Source organism: Arachis hypogaea, chromosome 16, assembly GCF_003086295.3.
Source record: "Arachis hypogaea cultivar Tifrunner chromosome 16, arahy.Tifrunner.gnm2.J5K5, whole genome shotgun sequence".
Taxonomy (NCBI): domain Eukaryota; kingdom Viridiplantae; phylum Streptophyta; class Magnoliopsida; order Fabales; family Fabaceae; genus Arachis; species Arachis hypogaea.
In genome coordinates, this window is record NC_092051.1 from 59,740,033 (window position 1) to 59,758,514 (window position 18,482).

Here is an 18,482-nt window from a genome sequence, read left to right on the forward strand (position 1 = left end):
GACTCGCACGCATGGCTCATGCGTGCGCGCGAATTGGAGTTTTGCACGGCGAAGCGTCCGCGTGCCTGACGCGTAGGCGTGACATGGAAGTTCGCCAAACGACGCGCACGCGTGACCTACGCGTAGGCGTGACATGCACGACCTGCAGAAGTCGCAGAAAATGGTGGGGGCAATTTTGGGCCGAGTTTGGACCCAGTTTTCGGCCCAGAAACACAGACTAGAGCCAGGGGACAAGCAGAGACTCAAGGGACATTCTCATTCGCACAGTTTTAGTTTGAGTTTTGAATCTTAAGAGAGAAACTACTACTTCCTCTAGGTTTTTCACATTCATAGATTTTTAGTTTTTATGCTTCTTATGCTTTTGCTTTGGATATTGAGAAGAGTCACTACCTCTGTTGAAGTTTCATTATTCTAGTTTATTTTCCTATTCCTTTACTCTTTTTATTGCCCATTAACCCTGTTTGGATAAGTATGTTTATGATTTTGGGATTTATTAATGCAAAGAACTATTTTTACTTTTAATTAATTTTCAGTTATTTTTATCATGTCTTCCTTTTATTCCCTTTTTAATACTCTGCAAGTAATTTTCATGTCAATGGAGTAGACTCCCAACTTGACTTAGGAGTTGATTAAGAGGAAACCCTTGAGTTGGAATATTCAAGTGTTAATTTTAATTGGAAGTTGTTGGCTGGCTCTCTAGTCTCTGACTCTAATCCTTCCTTGGGAGAGGATTAGGACTTGAGATATAGTTGGTTAGTTAGTTACTTAACTTTTCTTTATTCAGTAAGGGATGACTAAGTAGAACAGCAACCTTTTAATATTACACTTGGGAAAATCCAACAAGGATAGAACTTCCAATTAATCTTCTCCCGGTCAAGGCTTTTATTTGATTATATAAATTCTCTTGCTAAATTTTATTGCTTTCAAATACAATTATTTATTTTTCTGTTCTCCAACTCTCAAAATTTCTTGAAAAACTCCTGACTAATAAAATAGCACTCTTTTGTCAACTCGTTGGGAGACGACCTGGGACTCATACTCCCAGTATTTTCATTCTAAAATTTGTGACAACTCTTTCTAAATTGATAAGCGGATTTTCGTCGATTAGGAACTGTACCCGCAACGTTAATTCTATATTAATTTCTTAATCGACTAATTTCCGCCACGTCAATTTTTTGCGCCGTTGCCAAGGTATTGCAAACGTGTGCCTTATTATTGGTTATTGTAAATATTTGCTTCTTGCTTATTTGTTAGTTTTTGTTAGTTTTAGGATGTAGTTGCTTATTTTTACTAGTTTTTGTTTTTATTTTCTTTAGCTACTATGAATTTTCACCCCTTTGGCTATGAGTTTGGTTATAATTATGTTGCAGGAAGAGGAGATTACAATGAGAATATGCATCAAGGATGGGAGAATCAAAGATGGGCCCTCTTGGCAACAACCTCCACCAACATACTATGGTCAAGAGCCATTCCAAGAAGCATACCAAGATAACGGCTATGGTGAGCACCTTTCTGATTATCAACAACCACCACCATACACCTATGAACCCCCTCCTCAACATAGCTTTGAACCACCATACTCACAAGCTCTTTACCACCGAACACCCCCATATGACCCTAATTCTTACCCACCATACCAAGAACCTTATGAGCCATACTTAGAACCACCTTAATCCCAACACAACTACTCTCAAGAACCACCACCTCAATATACGCCATCTCCATATCCTTATCAAGAAGAACCACTCCGTATTATGAGCCCTTTCTCCCAACAAATGAACCCTCCTATCCACCCCAACCTCCATTGGATAACAACACACTTATCTCTAATCTCATTGGTCTCACCTCTAAACTCCAAAATCTTATATCCCGCAGGGACCAACCCTCTACCTCCAATATTCAACCCTCTAGCTTTAGTGCACCACCACCCTTCGTGCAAGAATACCCATATCCATCAACCCAAGAGCAAGATGATCCTAATTATGCTATTGACATGGAATAAGAGGGAAGGGATCGTCTTCGCAAATTCATACTTCATAAGAAGCTAGAGGAGACCCTATAGGTGGAGGTAGTAGAGACCCTTGAAGATGAAGGAGTGGTTGAAGAATTAGTGAAGGAAGACATTAAGGAGGAGTCTGATTTTGTATTAGAGCAAGTGGAGAAAGCCAAAATTATCACACAAAAGGAAGTGGTTGAAGACTTAGGAGATACGGAACCTCCATGGGAAAGTCCAGTCATAGATACAAGGGGTGGTGTAGAGCTCGAATGAATGGATCTAGGAAGCTGTTTTGGATGCCTTAGTGAGAATTCGGATTGCTTACCACCCAGATAGAATCATGATGATCAACTTGAAGACGGGTGTAGAATCAAGATTTGGGATCCGGGCATACAAGAGGATCGACTTTGGGAGCTCAAAGCTTGTGGAGAACTTCATCAAGGCTTGGTGAATTTATCTGGAGATGTTGAAGCTTATTGGAAGTCCATGCGTTGGTGGAAGTTTCAAGATGAATTCAAGCACAAGCCACCATGACAAGGAGCTCACCAGATGTCCAACTTAAGGACTTTAACTAAAAGTGCTAGGTGGGAGACAACCCACCATGGTATGATCTTTCATTTTTATTCTTAGTTTTATTTTTATCTTATTTTTATTAGTATTCATTCATAATCTCTGCATCATCACCTACATTCTGCATATAAAAAAAAGGGGCAACCCACGCGTGCGCGCAGGCCACGCGTGGGCGTCGATTCCAAATTTTGTTATCCCATCCAACGAACAGAAAGTTGTGATGGAATCGTGCGGCTGGTGTGCTCTACGCATACTTTGACCCACGCGTACGCGTCTAGAACGCGTGCGTGTCACTTGCAATATGGGAAACCCACGCGTACGCATCAAGCACGCGCACGCGTGGATATAGCAATCGACGTAAATGGGTGTTTGACCCGAGAGTTGTGCTGACCTCGCGCTGGAACTGTGCTAGAAGCACAAAACCACCCCACGTGTACGCGTCCCTGACGCGGGCGCGTCCTTTCGCTTCCAGACCATCCACGTGTACGTGTGGGTGACGCTTACACGTCGAATGGCCAACTCAGTTTTCACACGTGCGGGTGATGCTCATGCGCGTCGCGCTCTATTTTTCAATTCTTACTTCTTTCCTCTCTCCTTTCTACTTCTCTCTTCCCCCTTTCTTACTTCCTTCTTCTTTACTTCTTTACCTTCTCATCCTTACTCCCTTTCATTCCATTTTACTTAATTTATTTGCATACTTTCATTCACTGCATTTTAATTTTGTGCATACTTTTATTTTCTTTTCTAAGTTTATTATTTTTCCTTTAGTGTTAAATGCTCTTATTCAACTGTTGTCTCTTTTCTTGTATTATTTTGGTGCTTAGTGACTTGTTTTATATTGCTGGGTATTATTATTCATAAGTCAATGCTAATCTTTTATGATACTTATATTCCATTTGTATTTATATGCACTTACACTATCTTTCAGTACCCACTCTCTCTCCCATTATTGCATTTTTGCACTATTGGCATGCCATGTACTTCTACTATCTTCCTACTTGCATGTTGTAGCTACCATGTAATTGAGACTCTCATTATTTAGCATTAACCCACTCATACTTTATTTGTTTTTCTCATCTTTTTTTCTGGGTTACTTTTCTTCCCTTTTCTCTTCTTTCAGGATGGCCATCAAGAAGGGAAACAGAAGAACTTCTATATGGGACAACAGACAAGTCCCTCTGCACAACCTTTGGAGAAAAACATCAGTTGGAACAACCTGTCCACTGGCACATCTTAGCATGCACCGAGGACGGTGCAATCTTTAAGTATGGGGAGGTCGATACCGACTTCCATGGGTTAGTCATTTCCTATTTCAACACCAATGTTTAATTTTGTTTAATTTTCCTTGTTAAATTACTTATTGCATTTGCATGTTTGATTGCATGTTGCTTGATTTTGTGCATATTTTACCACTACTTGGTTGGAGTGATAAATTCTTTTAAAGACCCTATTTTAGAGCATTTCACTAATTCAAATTAAAAAATTTGTGTTAAACTTATCTCAAGATTGTAAATTAGAACATGGTTTTTGAGCTAAGAACACACAACCTGTGAGATTTTGAGCTTAATTATATGGTTACATTATTTAACCATGAATTTTTATTCTTGTGTGTTTTCTTCTCTATGATTGCAATCTTTACTTTGTTCCATTCTATATGTCCATTGTTTAGTGTATTTACATGCTTGCATATGATTGAGACCATCATTTGTTATTAGCTCACTTATTCCAAATAGCCTGCCCTTTCAATCACCGTTGTTTGCCACCTTGAGCCTTTTTAATCCCCTTCTGTTCTATATTTTACCACATCACTAGCCTTAAGCGGAAAAACAATTAATTACCCCAAGTGAATCTTTGGTTAGCTTAAGTTAGAGATTGTGTATCAATTAAGTGTGGAAAACTGTGGGAACTTGGATTGATGAAAGTGTGTTGTGTTTTAGTGACAAAAGTATTGGAAATTTGGGTGCATACTCATATGAGACCAGAAAAATTAAAAACTCATGTGTATTGATATGTTATGTTTGCTTTCAAAAAAAAGAGAAAGACAAAAAATATTCAAATAATTAAGTAAATAAGCGAATAAGGGGATAAAATTATCCCAATGCTAAGTTTAATAAAAGATCATTGCATATGGGGTGAAATTAAAAGTTGATACATGAGTATGTGGTGTAAAAGTAGGAATTTTGGGTAGCTGGCATAATTTTAGAGTTATATAGAGTGTGTGTGTATTAGGTGAGAACTTAAGTTAGTCAAAGATCCATATTTTAGCTCACTTGGCCATACATATATCCTCACCCTTGATGAAGGAAAAATTTGATTCCACACAAACTCACCAGTAAGTGTACCGGGTCGCATCAAGTAGTAATAACTCACAGGAGTGAGGTCGATCCCACAGGAATTGATGGATCAAGCAACTTTAGTGAGATGATTAGTTTAGTCAAGCTAACAGTGGTGAATTAGGTGAAATTAAAGCAGTAGAAAGTAAATTGCAAGAATTATTAATTACAGAAAGTAAAATGACTGAAACTTAAAGAGCAAGAAAAGCAAATTGCATCAAATGTAAAGGGAATTGGGTGCTGGGAAATTAAATGAAAGTAGTAAATCAGAACTCTGAACAATTGCAGAAGACTTAAATTGCATGAAAAGTAAATTCAGATCACAATAAGCTCAAATGTAAAATTGCAGAAAGTAAAATTGCAGGAGAGAAGTATCAGAAACTAAAATTTCATAAACCAAATTGACAATTGCAGAAAGATAAAAGTGTATCAACTATGCTAAGCTCTCTAGAGTCTCTAATCCTCCAAGAGAGATCTGGAGTCTCTAATCCTCTAGCCTGAGCTTCCTATTCTACTCCTACTCCTACTGTGCGCTTCCTTTTTCCTAACAGAACTAAAGCCTTTTTATAGGCATTCCTAAATTACAAAATGAAATTCAAATTGAAAACAAATGATACTAAAATGCAAAATTCCTATTCTAGATAATCCTTGAGCCTTTGAGTGATGTCAATTGGGCTCTGCTTGCTTTGAATTTCACTTGGGCTTTGAATCAGATAAATTGAGCAAAAGTGATGCTTCTAGGAGAGTGGTGATGCCAGGGCATTTTGGCCAGTTTCACTGACCTTTTCTTTACTATTTTAGGGTAATTTCATGCATTTTCTTAGGAAATAAGCAAGTTTTGGGCAGAATTTCACTTACATCTTGATTTTTAGCATACATTATGCACTTTATATGATTTCATGAGAATTTTGCATGAATTAAATGACAAATTGGATGATGCATGTCTCATGATGTGGATTAGAACTTTGATGCACTTTATTGCTTGATTTTAGGACAAAGGAAGCAAGAAAGAGCCACGTTAGCAGCCACGTTAGTCTAACTAACGTGACCACCAATGCGGAATGGGAGCTAGCTTGCAACGTTAATAAGAAAAGTAATCGCCAATAACGTCCTCGAAAGCCATCATAGCCCACGTTAAGAGTCACGTGAACTCTAACGTGGAAGAAAGAAATAAGGCCAACGTTAGTGACACTCACCTTTGTCACTAATGTTGGACCAAGCTCATAAGTGGCCACGTTAAGAGCCACGTTAACTCAGTTAACGTGGACTCTAACGTTGGGAAGCAAAAGAGAAGCCAACGTTAGTGACACTCACCTTTGTCACTAACGTTGGCCAAGCTACAATGAGCCACGTTAGTTGCCACGTTAACTTAGTTAACGTGGAAGCTAACGTGGAGAAAGCAAACAATCGCCAACGTTAGTGACACTCACCTTTGTCACTAACGTTGGAATGAGCCACAATGAGCCACTATGAGCCATGTTAACTTCCACGTTAACTTAGTTAACGTGGAAGCTTACGTTGAGGATAGGATGATGAGCCAACGTTAGTGACACTCACCTTTGTCACTAACGTTGGAGATGGCTATCATTACCACGTTAGAAGCCACGTTAACTTAGTTAACGTGGACTCTAACGTGGGAAGTAGGGGTACCTTGGAACGTTAGTGACAAAGGTAAGTGTCACTAATGTTCTCGAAGAATTGGCAAGCCTACGTTAAGAGCCATGTTAACTAAGTTAACGTGAACTCTAACGTAAGGAGGGAGGACTCTCAACGTTATTGGAAAAGGTGAGTCCCAATAACGTGTGCGAAGGACCAAGAGGCAACGATAGTGGTCACGTTGGTGCCACTAACGTTGAAGTTAACTTGGATTATCCCTGGGTGAGGAACGTTAGTGAAAAAGGTGATTGTCACTAACGTTCTCGAACCCACACTCTCACTTAACGTTAACGTCACTAACGTCCTGAGCTAAAGACCCTTCCTACTTCACACTTTCTCTCTGCAAGTAAAGCTAAGCCCACTGCAGAAGATAACTACTTCAAACTCAAGATCCAAAGGCCCATATCCAAGACTTGAAGAATCAACTAGAAGATCAGAAGAGTAGTATATATAGGGGTAGTTTTGAATCAGGAAATAGCTTTTGGGAGGGATAGAAAATTGAGAACTACTCTCTGTATAATTTACTTTCTCTGCACTTCTAGTTCTAGTTTTCATGATGTATTCTCTATCTTTGTTTTCCATTTCTAGAGCTATGAACAACTAAACCCCTTTCATTGGGTTAGGGAGCTCTGTTGTAATTTGATGGATCAATACTAATTTTTATTACTCTTCTTCTATCTTTTCTCTTGATTTTACTAGAAAGCTTTCAATCTTCATCCAATTGGGTAGTTATCTTGGAAAAGAAGCTATTCATACTTGGATCTCTTCTGAACCTTGGAAGAGGAATGAAGAGATCATGCTAGAAATGCTTTCTCATGTTGGACCAAATTGGGTTTGGTTGGGTATGGTGACTATAATCCTACCAACACTTGATTTGGGAATGCATGTGGTATAATCAGTGACCATACTTCATCTCTTCTCATGAGCAATTGACCGAGGAATTGGCTATTAATCAAGATTTGAGAGATTCAATTACCAAGGAATTGGAATTCGATCACTTAAGATTTCCAAGGAGATCAATGAATACATTGATTGAAGAAGAGATGAAAATGAACTTGATCCGGAGAATGCAACATCTCCTAAGCCCAATGAATCCCCATTTCTGATCTTACCCATTCTCTTTAATTTCTGCAATTTACTTTCATGAGCATCTTCTCCATTCCCATTTACAATTCTGCAATTTACTTTCCGTCATTTACTTTCATCTCTTTACTTCCAGCATTTACATTTTCTGCTATTTACTTTCCCGCCATTTAATTTCCGGCAACTCTCAAACCAAATTCTGCTTCGCTCAACTAGAACATTCCTCTAATTAAAGTTACTTGCCCAATCAATCCCTGTGGGATTCGACCTCACTCTATTGTGAGTTTTTACTTGACGACAATTCGGTATACTTGCCGAAGGAAAATTGTTGAGAGACAAGTTTCCGTGCTATCAAGTTTATGGCGCCATTGCCGGGGATTGATTTTGTATCAACAATGACTAAATTGGAGGATAACTAGATTGAGCATTTTTCTTTTGTTTGATTTAAATTTCTGTTTGAGTTAATTACTTTCAGTTTTGGTTATTTTCCTCCCTTCCCCCCTACTCCTTTTTTTTTAGTTATTTACCATTCAGTTCACTAACCCACTAACTGTTTGATATATTGCATCACTCACACTAACAGCAATTTTAACAAGAGTACTTTCTGCATCTATTTCCTTGCTTGTGCCTTGTTGGTTGTATGACAGGGAGAAGAAGCGGGGCTTCAACTTCCTTTGATTCTGAACCTGAGAGGGCCTTCCTTAGATTAAGGAGGAAAGCAAGAGGAAAGAGAGTAGTTGGTGCTGAGGAAGAGGAGGAGTACTTTGAACCGGACATGGATGAAAACATGGAGAACCATCATGAAGAAGAGGCTCACAACCATGGCAGAGAAGGTCCAGCGCATCAAGCTGGACAAGAGAGAAGAGTTATGGGTTCTTACATCAACCCAAACCCAGGAAACTGTGGAAGTAGCATCCAAAGGCCAACCATACATGCCAACAACTTTGAACTAAAGCCACAACTCATCACCCTTGTTCAGAACAATTGTTCATTCGGAGGAGGTGTCCAAGAAGACCCCAATCAACATCTAACCGCCTTCCTGCGGATATGTGATACTATGAAGTCTAATGGTGTTCATCCTGACACCTATAGACTACTTCTATTCCCTTTCTCACTTAAGGACAAGACTTCTAAATGGCTGGAATCCTTCCCAAAGGAGAGTTTAGCAACCTGGGAAGATATGGTGAACAAATTCTTGGCAAGATTCTATCCTCCTCAACGGATCAACAGGCTGAGAGCTGAGGTGCAAACATTCAGGCAGCAGGATGGTGAGACTCTATATGAAGCATGGGAGAGGTTTAAGGACCTGACAAGAAGGTGTCCACCAGATATGTTCAATGAATGGGTGCAACTACACATTTTCTATGAAGGCCTCTCTTATGAATCAAAGAAGGCAGTAGACTATTCATCCAGGGGATCTCTGAACAAGAAAAAGACCATTGAAGAAGCCATAGATGTCATTGAGACTGTAGCGGAGAATGACTACTTCTATGCTTCTGAAAGAGGCAACACTAGAGGAGTAATGGAGCTAAACAATGTGGGTGCACTGCTGGCCCAAAACAAGCTTATTATCAAGCAGCTGGCTGACCTCACCAAGAAGATGGAGAGGAACCAAGTGGCAGCAATCACCACCTCATCAGCAACCCAAGAGGGAGTGAATGCTGAGGCAGAGGTGGAGCAAGAACAAGCCAACTACATTGGAAACTCACCCAGGCAGACCCATGATCCTTACTCCAAAACGTACAACCCTGGTTGGAGGAATCACCCAAACTTTGGGTGGGAAAATCAACAAGATCAAAGCCAAGATCAGAGACGTCACAACCCCAACAACCATGCAGCTCACCAACATTCTACACAGAGATCATATCAACACCACCCTAACAACACCTCTCCACATCCATAACAAAACCAAAATGACCCAACTCACCTATCTACTCTCAACTCACCATCTTCTGAAGATAGACTCTCCAAAATTGAGACTCTGCTTGAGGGCATATGCAAAGAGATTCAAGACAGTAAGGCATTTCGAGAAGAAGTGCAGTCCAATATGCAGAATCAAGATGCTGCCATCAAGAAACTTGAGACACAAATTGGCTACCTATTCAAGAGAATTTCCAGCCACAACCCTCGCAGCGATACAGACTCAAACCAAAGGGAGGAGTGTCAGGCTATAACCCTCATAAGTGGAAAAGAATTGAAGGAGACTCCCAAGCAACCCCAAGAGAAAGATTCAGTTGGAAAGAAGGAGGAACAAGATGAAGTTCAAATCCCCACCTCCAACTCACGTCAAAAGGAAGGAGAGCTGAAGCCATATGTTCCGAAAGTACCATATCCTCAACAACTGAAGAAGAAGGGGGATGATAGCCAGTTCTCCAGATTTTTAGAAATCTTCAAGAAATTATAGATTAATATACCCTTTGCTGAAGCAATAGACCAAATGCCGCTCTATGCCAAGTTCTTGAAGGAATTGATGACAAAGAAGAGAAGTTGGAAGAGCAACGAGACGGTGATACTAACCGAAGAATATAGTACTATCATTCAGCATAAACTACCCCAGAAATTGAAGGATCCTGGGAGCTTCCAGATCCCTTGTATTATAGGGGGGATCACAGTGGAGAAAGCTCTATGTGACTTAGGAGCCAGCATAAATCTGATGTCAGTAGCTATGATGAGGAAAATGAAGATCGAGGAGGCTAAGCCAACAAAAATGGCCCTACAACTGGCAGACCGATCGTTCAAGTTCCCTCATGGTGTAGTGGAAGATTTGCTGGTGAAGGTGGGGGATTTCATTTTCCCAGCAGACTTTGTGGTGTTGGACATGCAGGAGGAAGCCAAGGCCTCTATCATCTTGGGAAGACCGTTCTTAGCTACTGCTGGAGCTGTCATTGATGTCCAAAAAGGTGATCTCACCTTGAGATTGCATAATGAAAAGATGACATTCAATGTGTTCAAGGCCATGAGTTACCCACCAGAACAATGGGGAGAATGTATGAGGTTGGACTCACTGGAAGATGCAATGCAGGAGAGTTTTGAAGAAGAAGAACCTGAAGGGTTAATAGAAGAGGGATCAACGTCTAGTGAAGAGGTTGCAACAGCAGAGATTCATATACGAGGTGCACCAAAGGAAGAGAATGAAAAGTTAGAAGCACCCAAACTTGAACTCAAAACACTGCCATCCACTCTCAAATATGCATACTTAGGAGAGAATGAAAGCTACCCAGTGATCATAAACTCATCCCTCAGCCAAGATCAATAGGATGAATTACTCCAAGTGTTGCGAAAGCATAAGGATGCCATTGGATGGACCCTCGCTGACTTGAAAGGAATCAGTTCGGCCATATGCATGCATAAGATACTGTTGGAAGATGATGCCAAACCATCCATTCAATCCTAAAGGAGGCTGAACCCAATCATGAAGGAAGTGGTGCAGAAAGAAGTTATGAAGTTATGGCAGGGACGGGTAATCTACCCGATCTCAGACAGCCCCTGGGTCAGTCCCGTGCATGTCATGCCTAAAAAGGGAGGGATCACTGTAGTCCACAATGAGAAGAACGAACTAATTCCTACAAGGACCGTCACAAGATGGCGAATGTGCATAGACTACCGAAAACTCAATGAGGCTACACGAAAGGATCATTTCCCCCTCCCATTCATGGATCAGATATTGGAAAGACTCGCAGGACACGTATATTATTGTTTTCTCGACGGTTATTCAGGATATAACCAAATAGTGGTTGATCCCAGAGACCAAGAGAAAACCTCATTCACTTGCCCATATGGAGTGTTTGCCTACAGGCGCACGCCATTTGGGCTATGTAATGCACCAGCAACTTTCCAACGCTACATGCTTTCTATCTTCTCAGATATGATAGAGAAATTCAATGAAGTTTTTATGGATGATTTCTCAGTATTCAGAGATTCCTTTCCTAGCTGCCTGAATCACCTAGCCTTGGTATTGAAAAGGTGCCAAGAGACCAATCTGGTCTTGAACTGGGAGAAATGTCACTTTATGGTGACAGGAGGAATAGTCCTTGGCCATAAGGTTTCTAACCAAGGCATTGAGGTGGACAGAGCTAAAGTGAAACTTATTGAAAAACTTCCTCCACCTAGTGATGTCAAGGCAATTAGGAGCTTTTTAGGGCATGCTGGCTTTTACAGAAGATTTATTAAAGATTTTTCAAAGATAGCCAAGCCCTTGAGCAATCTCCTTGTATCTGATACACCATTTATCTTCGATGAAACATGCATGCAAGCATTCAAGAATTTGAAAAAAAGATTGTCCTCTGCCCCTATCATTTCCCCACCTGATTGGAACTTACCCTTTGAATTGATGTGTGATGCATCTGACTTTGCAGTTGGGGCCGTGTTAGGGCAGAGGAAAGATAACTTAGTCCATGTGATATACTATGCTAGCAAAGTCCTCAATGAAACTCAAAGAAATTATACCACTACTGAAAAGGAGTTGCTAGCAATAGTTTTTGCATTTGACAAGTTTAGATCATACCTCATTGGTGCTAAAGTGATTGTTTTCACAGATCACACAGAACTTAAATATTTGTTTGCCAAGCAAGAATCAAAACCAAGACTAATAAGATGGATTTTATTGTTACAGGAATTCAATATTGAAATCAGAGATAAGAAGGGAGTAGAGAACAAAGTAGCGGATCACCTATCCAGAATCCCTCGTGATGAAGGTAGAACACATGATACTAGTGTAAATGAGCTCTTCCTTGATGAGCAGTTGATGACAGCTCACCAAGCACCATGGTTCGCAGACATTGCCAACTTCAAGGCAACTGAGGCCTTACCTCCAGAGATCAATAAACATCAAAAAAGAAAGCTCATAAATGATGCAAAATATTTTGTCTGGGATGAGCCATATCTCTTCAAGAAATGTTCAGATGGAATCCTGAGAAGATGTGTTTCAGAAGAAGAGGGACGGGAAGTCCTGTGGAATTGCCACGTCTCATGCTATGGAGGCCATTTTGGAGGGGACAGAACTGCAGCAAAGGTGTTACAAAGCGGATTTTTTTGGCCCACCCTTTTCAAGGATGCTAAAGAACTAGTAAAGAGCTGCAATGAGTGCCAAAGATCTGGAAACTTGCCCAAAAGAAATGAGATGCCACAAAATTTCATCTTGGAACTAGAACTGTTTGATGTGTGGGGAATCGATTTCATGGGACCATTCCCAACCTCATATTCAAACAAGTACATTTTGGTAGCAGTAAATTACGTTTTCAAGTGGGTAGAGGCTATTGCAACTCCAATGAATGATAACAAGGTGGTCATGAACTTCCTCGGGAAGAATATCTTTAGCCGATTTGGAGTCCCACGAGCACTCATCAGTGATGGAGGGAGCCATTTTTGTAACAGACCACTAGAAGCTCTTCTCCTACGATACGGGGTAAAACATAAGGTGGCCACTCCTTACCATCCCCAAACAAGTGGGCAAACTGAGATATCCAACAGAGAGCTAAAAAGGATCCTGGAAAAGTCTGTGGGTGCATCAAGAAAGGATTGGTCGAAGAAGCTGGATGATGCTCTTTGGGCATACAGAACAGCATTCAAAACTCCACTTGGAATGTCCCCATATCAACTAGTGTATGGGAAAGCTTGTCATTTACCACTGGAGCTGGAACACAAAGCTCTCTGGGCTCTCAAGATACTGAATTTTGACAGCATTTCTGCTGGTGCAAAGAGGATCTTGCAGCTGCAAGAAATGGAGGAATTTAGATTGCAAGCCTATGAAAATGCCAAGATTTATAAAGAAAAGGCGAAAAGAAGACATGACCTGCACCTTGTACCCAGGAGTTTCGAAAAGGGGCAGCAAGTACTCTTCTACAACTCCAAATTGAGACTGTTCCCAGGAAAACTCAAATCAAGGTGGTCAGGACCCTTTTTGGTCACAAAGGTCTCACCATATGGGCACATAGAAATCATGGATGAAAGATCGGAGAGGACTTTCACTGTGAACGGACAAAGGCTCAAACACTATATGGGCAACATGGGAGAAAACCCCAAAGTGAAGTATCATCTCAAGTAATGAAGGAATCGTCGAGCTAGCGACGCTAAAAGAGCGCTTTGTTGGGAGGCAACCCAACCTGAGGTAGTTTCTTTTTCATTCTCATTTCAATAAAAATCACAAGTTGTTTCCCTTGTATTGCGAGGAGCTAAGTTTGGTGTTCTACATCAAGAAAAAACCTAAGAGTGAAAGTGTAGTTTTAAGTTTGGTGTTCTACCAAAGATATTAGTTATAATCACACTACACTCCAATGACAAATTGCTAGCTCCAACCACTCAAGGGGACTACTTGGCAGTAGTTTAGTCTGAAGTTAATGGTTGTTTTGTTAATAACAACATATGAGGATCTCTGCAAGTATGCAATTTGTTGTACAAGGCAAAGAACTAAGTTTGGTGTTCACACACCAAATTAAGTTCAGAAAATTTGCAAGCATACATGCAAGCTAACTATGTCTCAAGTGCTTTGGAAACAAGCAACTTCCAATGACTTTGCAGGAACCTTATGAGGAAATGGTGCACCATCATCCACGAAAGTGAAGGAGCAAAAACTATGGATGAGGACAACAAAGGGACAGCAAGAAACCATCACCCGAAGGTTCTATTGTTACTTAATTCCATAAACTTAAAATGCTAAAAATTGGAAGTCAGAAGGAACTTGATTTATAGTTGCTCATTAGTTTAGATGATTAGAGTTTAATGGTTGCTTTATTACTTTTGTCATATGTGTACTGTCCACGATACCTGCTTCAATTCCATCCTGCTTATTGTGTTGCTTGTCTCCTTTTGAATCAAATAAAAAGAGAATGATTGTTATCAAAGACCAGAGTGGAGTTCATATTGTGGAGTAAGTTCCTTAGTGTGTGATGTGGTCATAAGTTAGCTAAGTTGATTCACCAACAAAGGTGGGAAGACAACTATCTGTCCTGAATCATATGCTTAAAACACACCCCATGAGACTAGTGATGAGCGGATAATTTATACGCTTTTTGGCATTGTTTTTAGTATATTTTTAGTATATTTTAGTTAGTTTTTATTATATTTTTATTAGTTTTTAAATAAAAATCACTTTTCTGGACTTTACTATGAGTTTGTGTGTTTTTCTGTGATTTCAGGTATTTTCTGGCTGAAATTGAGGGACCTGAGCAAAAATCTGATTCAGAGGCTGAAAAAGGACTGCAGATGATGTTGGATTCTGACCTCCCTGTACTCAAAGTGGATTATCTGGAGCTACAGAAGCCCAATTGGCGCGCTCTCAATTGCGTTGGAAAGTAGACATCCTGGGCTTTCCAGCAATATATAATAGTCCATACTTTTCCCGAGATTTGATGGCCCAAATAGGCGTTCCAAGTCAGCTCAAGAATTCTGGCGTTTAACTCCAAAACTGGCACAAAAGCTGGAGTTAAACGCCCAAACTGGCACAAAAGCTGGCGTTTAACTCCAAGAAAAGTCTCTACACATGAAAGGTTCAATGCTCAGCCCAAGCACACACCAAGTGGGCCCGGAAGAAGATTTCTGCATTAATTACTGATTTCTGTAACCCTAGGCTACTAGTTTTCTATAAATAGGACCTTTTGCTATTGTATTTTTCATCTTGGGACGTTTAGTCCTTAGACCTTTGAGGCTGGCCATTCGGCCATGCTTACACTATTTGTTCTTATGTATTTTCAATGGTGGAATTTCTACACACCATAGATTAAGGTGTGGAGCTCTGCTGTTCTTCATGAATTAATACAAGTACTATTGTTTTTCTATTCAACTCAAGTGTATTTCTTCTCCAAGATATTCATTCGTTCTTCAACTTGATGAATGTGATGATCCGTGACACTCATCATCATTCTCACATATTAACATGTGCCTGACAACCACCTCTATTCTACTAGCAATGGCTTGAATGCGTATCTCTTGGGTTTCTAATCTAAGATTGGAACCTTCGTGGTATAGGCTAGAATTGTTGGCGGCCATTCCTGAGATCCGGAATATCTAAACTTTGTCTGTGGTATTCTGAGTAGGATCTGGGAAGGGATGACTGTGACGAGCTTCAAACTCGTGATTGTGGGGCATGTGACAGACGCAAAAGGATCAATGGATCCTATTCCGACATGATCGAGAACCGACAGCTGATTAGCCGATGTTGTGACAGAGCATCAGGACCATTTTCACTGAGAGGACGGGATGTAGCCATTGACAACGGTGATGCCCAACATAAAGCTTGCCATGGAAAGGATTATGAATGATTGGAAGAAGGCAATAAGAAAGCAGAGGTTCAAAGGGAACAAAGCATCTTCATACGCTTATCTGAAATCCACCAATGAATTACATAAGTATCTCTATCTTTATTTTATGTTTTATTCATCTTTTAATTATCAACCCTCCATCACCATTTGAATCTGCCTGACTGAGATTTACAAGATGACCATAGCTTGCTTCAAGCCGACAATCTCCATGGGATCGACCCTTACTCACATAAGGTTTATTACTTGGACGACCCATTGCACTTGCTGGTTAATTGTGCGGAATTGTGACAAAGTGTGATTCACGTTTGAGAGCTCCAAGTCCTTTGGCGCCATTGTTGATGATCACAATTTCGTGCACCAAGTTTTTGGCGCCGTTGCCGGGGAAGGAACGAATGAACGAACAACAATTTCGCATTTGTTTCCGGCAACAACAATGCCAAGTTTGGTCCGGCAACAACACCAAGTTTTTGCCGCCGTTGCCGGAGATTGTTCGAGTTTGGACAACTGACGGTTCATCTTGTTGCTTAGATTAGGTATCTTTTTCTTCAGAATTTTTAAGAATGAATTCTAGAGTTTCAAGGTGATGTTCCCACCATCACAAAAGCTGATTGATTCCCATCAATTTAGCTATTGAATGTAATGTCCTGCTGAAGCTTGGCCAAACATGTCTAATCTTTTTAGACTGAAGCTTTAGACTAACATTGCATGATTCCTGGAATTCTTATTAAAAGTTTTGATTCTCTTTATTTTCTTTTCTATATAATTTTCAAAAAAAATACAAAAATAATTTTAAAATCATAAAACCAAAAAAATTTTATGTTTCTTGTTTGAGTCTAGTATCAATTTTTAAGTTTGGTGTCAATTGCATGTTTCTATTTTTCTTGCATTTTTCGAAAATTACATGCATGTATCTTCATTAATCTTCAAGTTGTTCTTGATGATTTCATTGCTTTGATCTTCAAATTCTCTTGTTTTGTATGTTTTGTTGTTTCTTACATGCATTTTTACATTGTTATAGTCCTTAGTATACAAACTTTTAAGTTTCGTGTCTTGCATGCATTGTTTACTTTATCTTAGTTGCATTTTTATTATTTCTCATCATCAAAAATTCAAAAAATATTTTTAAACTATGTCTTTTCAAGTCAATAATACAGAGAATTGAAGATTCAGAACATTCAGCAGAGGAATCAAACAGAAAAAGCTGGGCGTTCAAAACGCCCAGTGAAGAAGGAAAACTGGCATTTAAACGCCAGCCAGGATACCTGGTTGGGCGTTTAACGCCCAAAAAGGTAGAGATTTGGGCGTTAAACGCCAGAATGGGCACCATTCTGGGCGTTTAACGCCAGGATGACACTAGAGGAAAGATTTTGTTTTTAATTCACATTTTTTTCAAGTTTTCATAAATCAAATCTTTTTCAAATCATATCTTTTCAATCATATCTCTTTCAAAATCAATTTCTTTCCATTTTATATTTATTTTTTACTATTTTCAAAAATCCTTGCTTCAATTCAAGATTTACTTCAAAATTTTCAAGTTGTTACTTGCCTATTAAGAAAGGATCAAACTTTAATTTTTAGAATCATATCTTTCAATTTCTTGTTAGTCAAGTAATCAACTTCAATTTTAAAAACTTTCTTTTTCTAAATTGATTTTTCAATCATATCTTTTCAACCATATCTTTTCAATCACATCTTTTTCAAAATTAATTTTCAATCATATCTTTTTAATTTCTGATTTCAAAATCTTTTTCAAAAATCACTTTATTTCTTTCCCAATCTTAGTTTTCGAAAATCTCAATCAAATTTTCAAATTTTTTTTTAAAATCTTTTAATTAATTTTTGAAAATTCTTCCCTCTTCTCACATCCTTCTATTTAAGGGACTAACACTCCTCCTCAAGGTACAATTCGAACTCTATTCCTCTTAATAAGTTCGAATTCTCCTCTCTCTACCTCCTCCTTCTATTCTTCTTCTCCTCTGACACCTCAAGGAATCTCTATACTGTGACATAGAGGATTTCCTACTTTCTTGTTCTTTTCTCTTTCATATGAGCAGGAATAAAGATAAAAGCATTCTTGTTGAAGCTGATCCTGAACCTAAAAGGACCTTGAAGAGAAAGCTAAGAGAAGCTAAAGAACAATTCTCTTTAGAGGGCATAACAGAACTCTTCAAAGAAGAAGAAACCATGGCAGCCGAAAACAACAACAATGCCAACAATGCAAAGAAGGTGCTTGGTGACTTTACTGCACCTACTCCCGACTTCTATGGGAGAAGCATCTCAATTCCTGCCATTAGAGCAAACAACTTTGAGCTTAAGCCTCAATTAGTTTTTCTAATGCAACAGAATTACAAATTTCATGGACTTCCATTGGAAGATCCTCACCAGTTTTTAGCTGAGTTCTTGCAAATCTGTGACACTGTCAAGACCAATGGGGTTGACCCTGAAGTCTACAGACTTATGCTCTTTCCTTTTGCTGTAAGAGACAGAGCTAGAGCATGGTTGGATTCACAACCTAAGGAAAGCCTGAACTCTTGGGAAAAGCTAGTCAATGCCTTCTTGGCAAAGTTCTTTCAACCTCAAAAATTGAGT

The 18,482-nt window shown here is 39.5% G+C and overlaps 1 non-coding gene across 1 annotated transcript; it reads right to left on the reverse strand.

Annotated features, from left to right (window-relative positions):
- Positions 1 to 8,866: 8,866 nt before the first annotated feature.
- Positions 8,867 to 8,973, reverse strand: LOC112761982 (small nucleolar RNA R71). The gene has a single exon (XR_003182347.1). It is a non-coding gene; the product is annotated as a small nucleolar RNA R71 (small nucleolar RNA).
- Between the last annotated feature and the right edge of the window lie 9,509 nt (positions 8,974 to 18,482).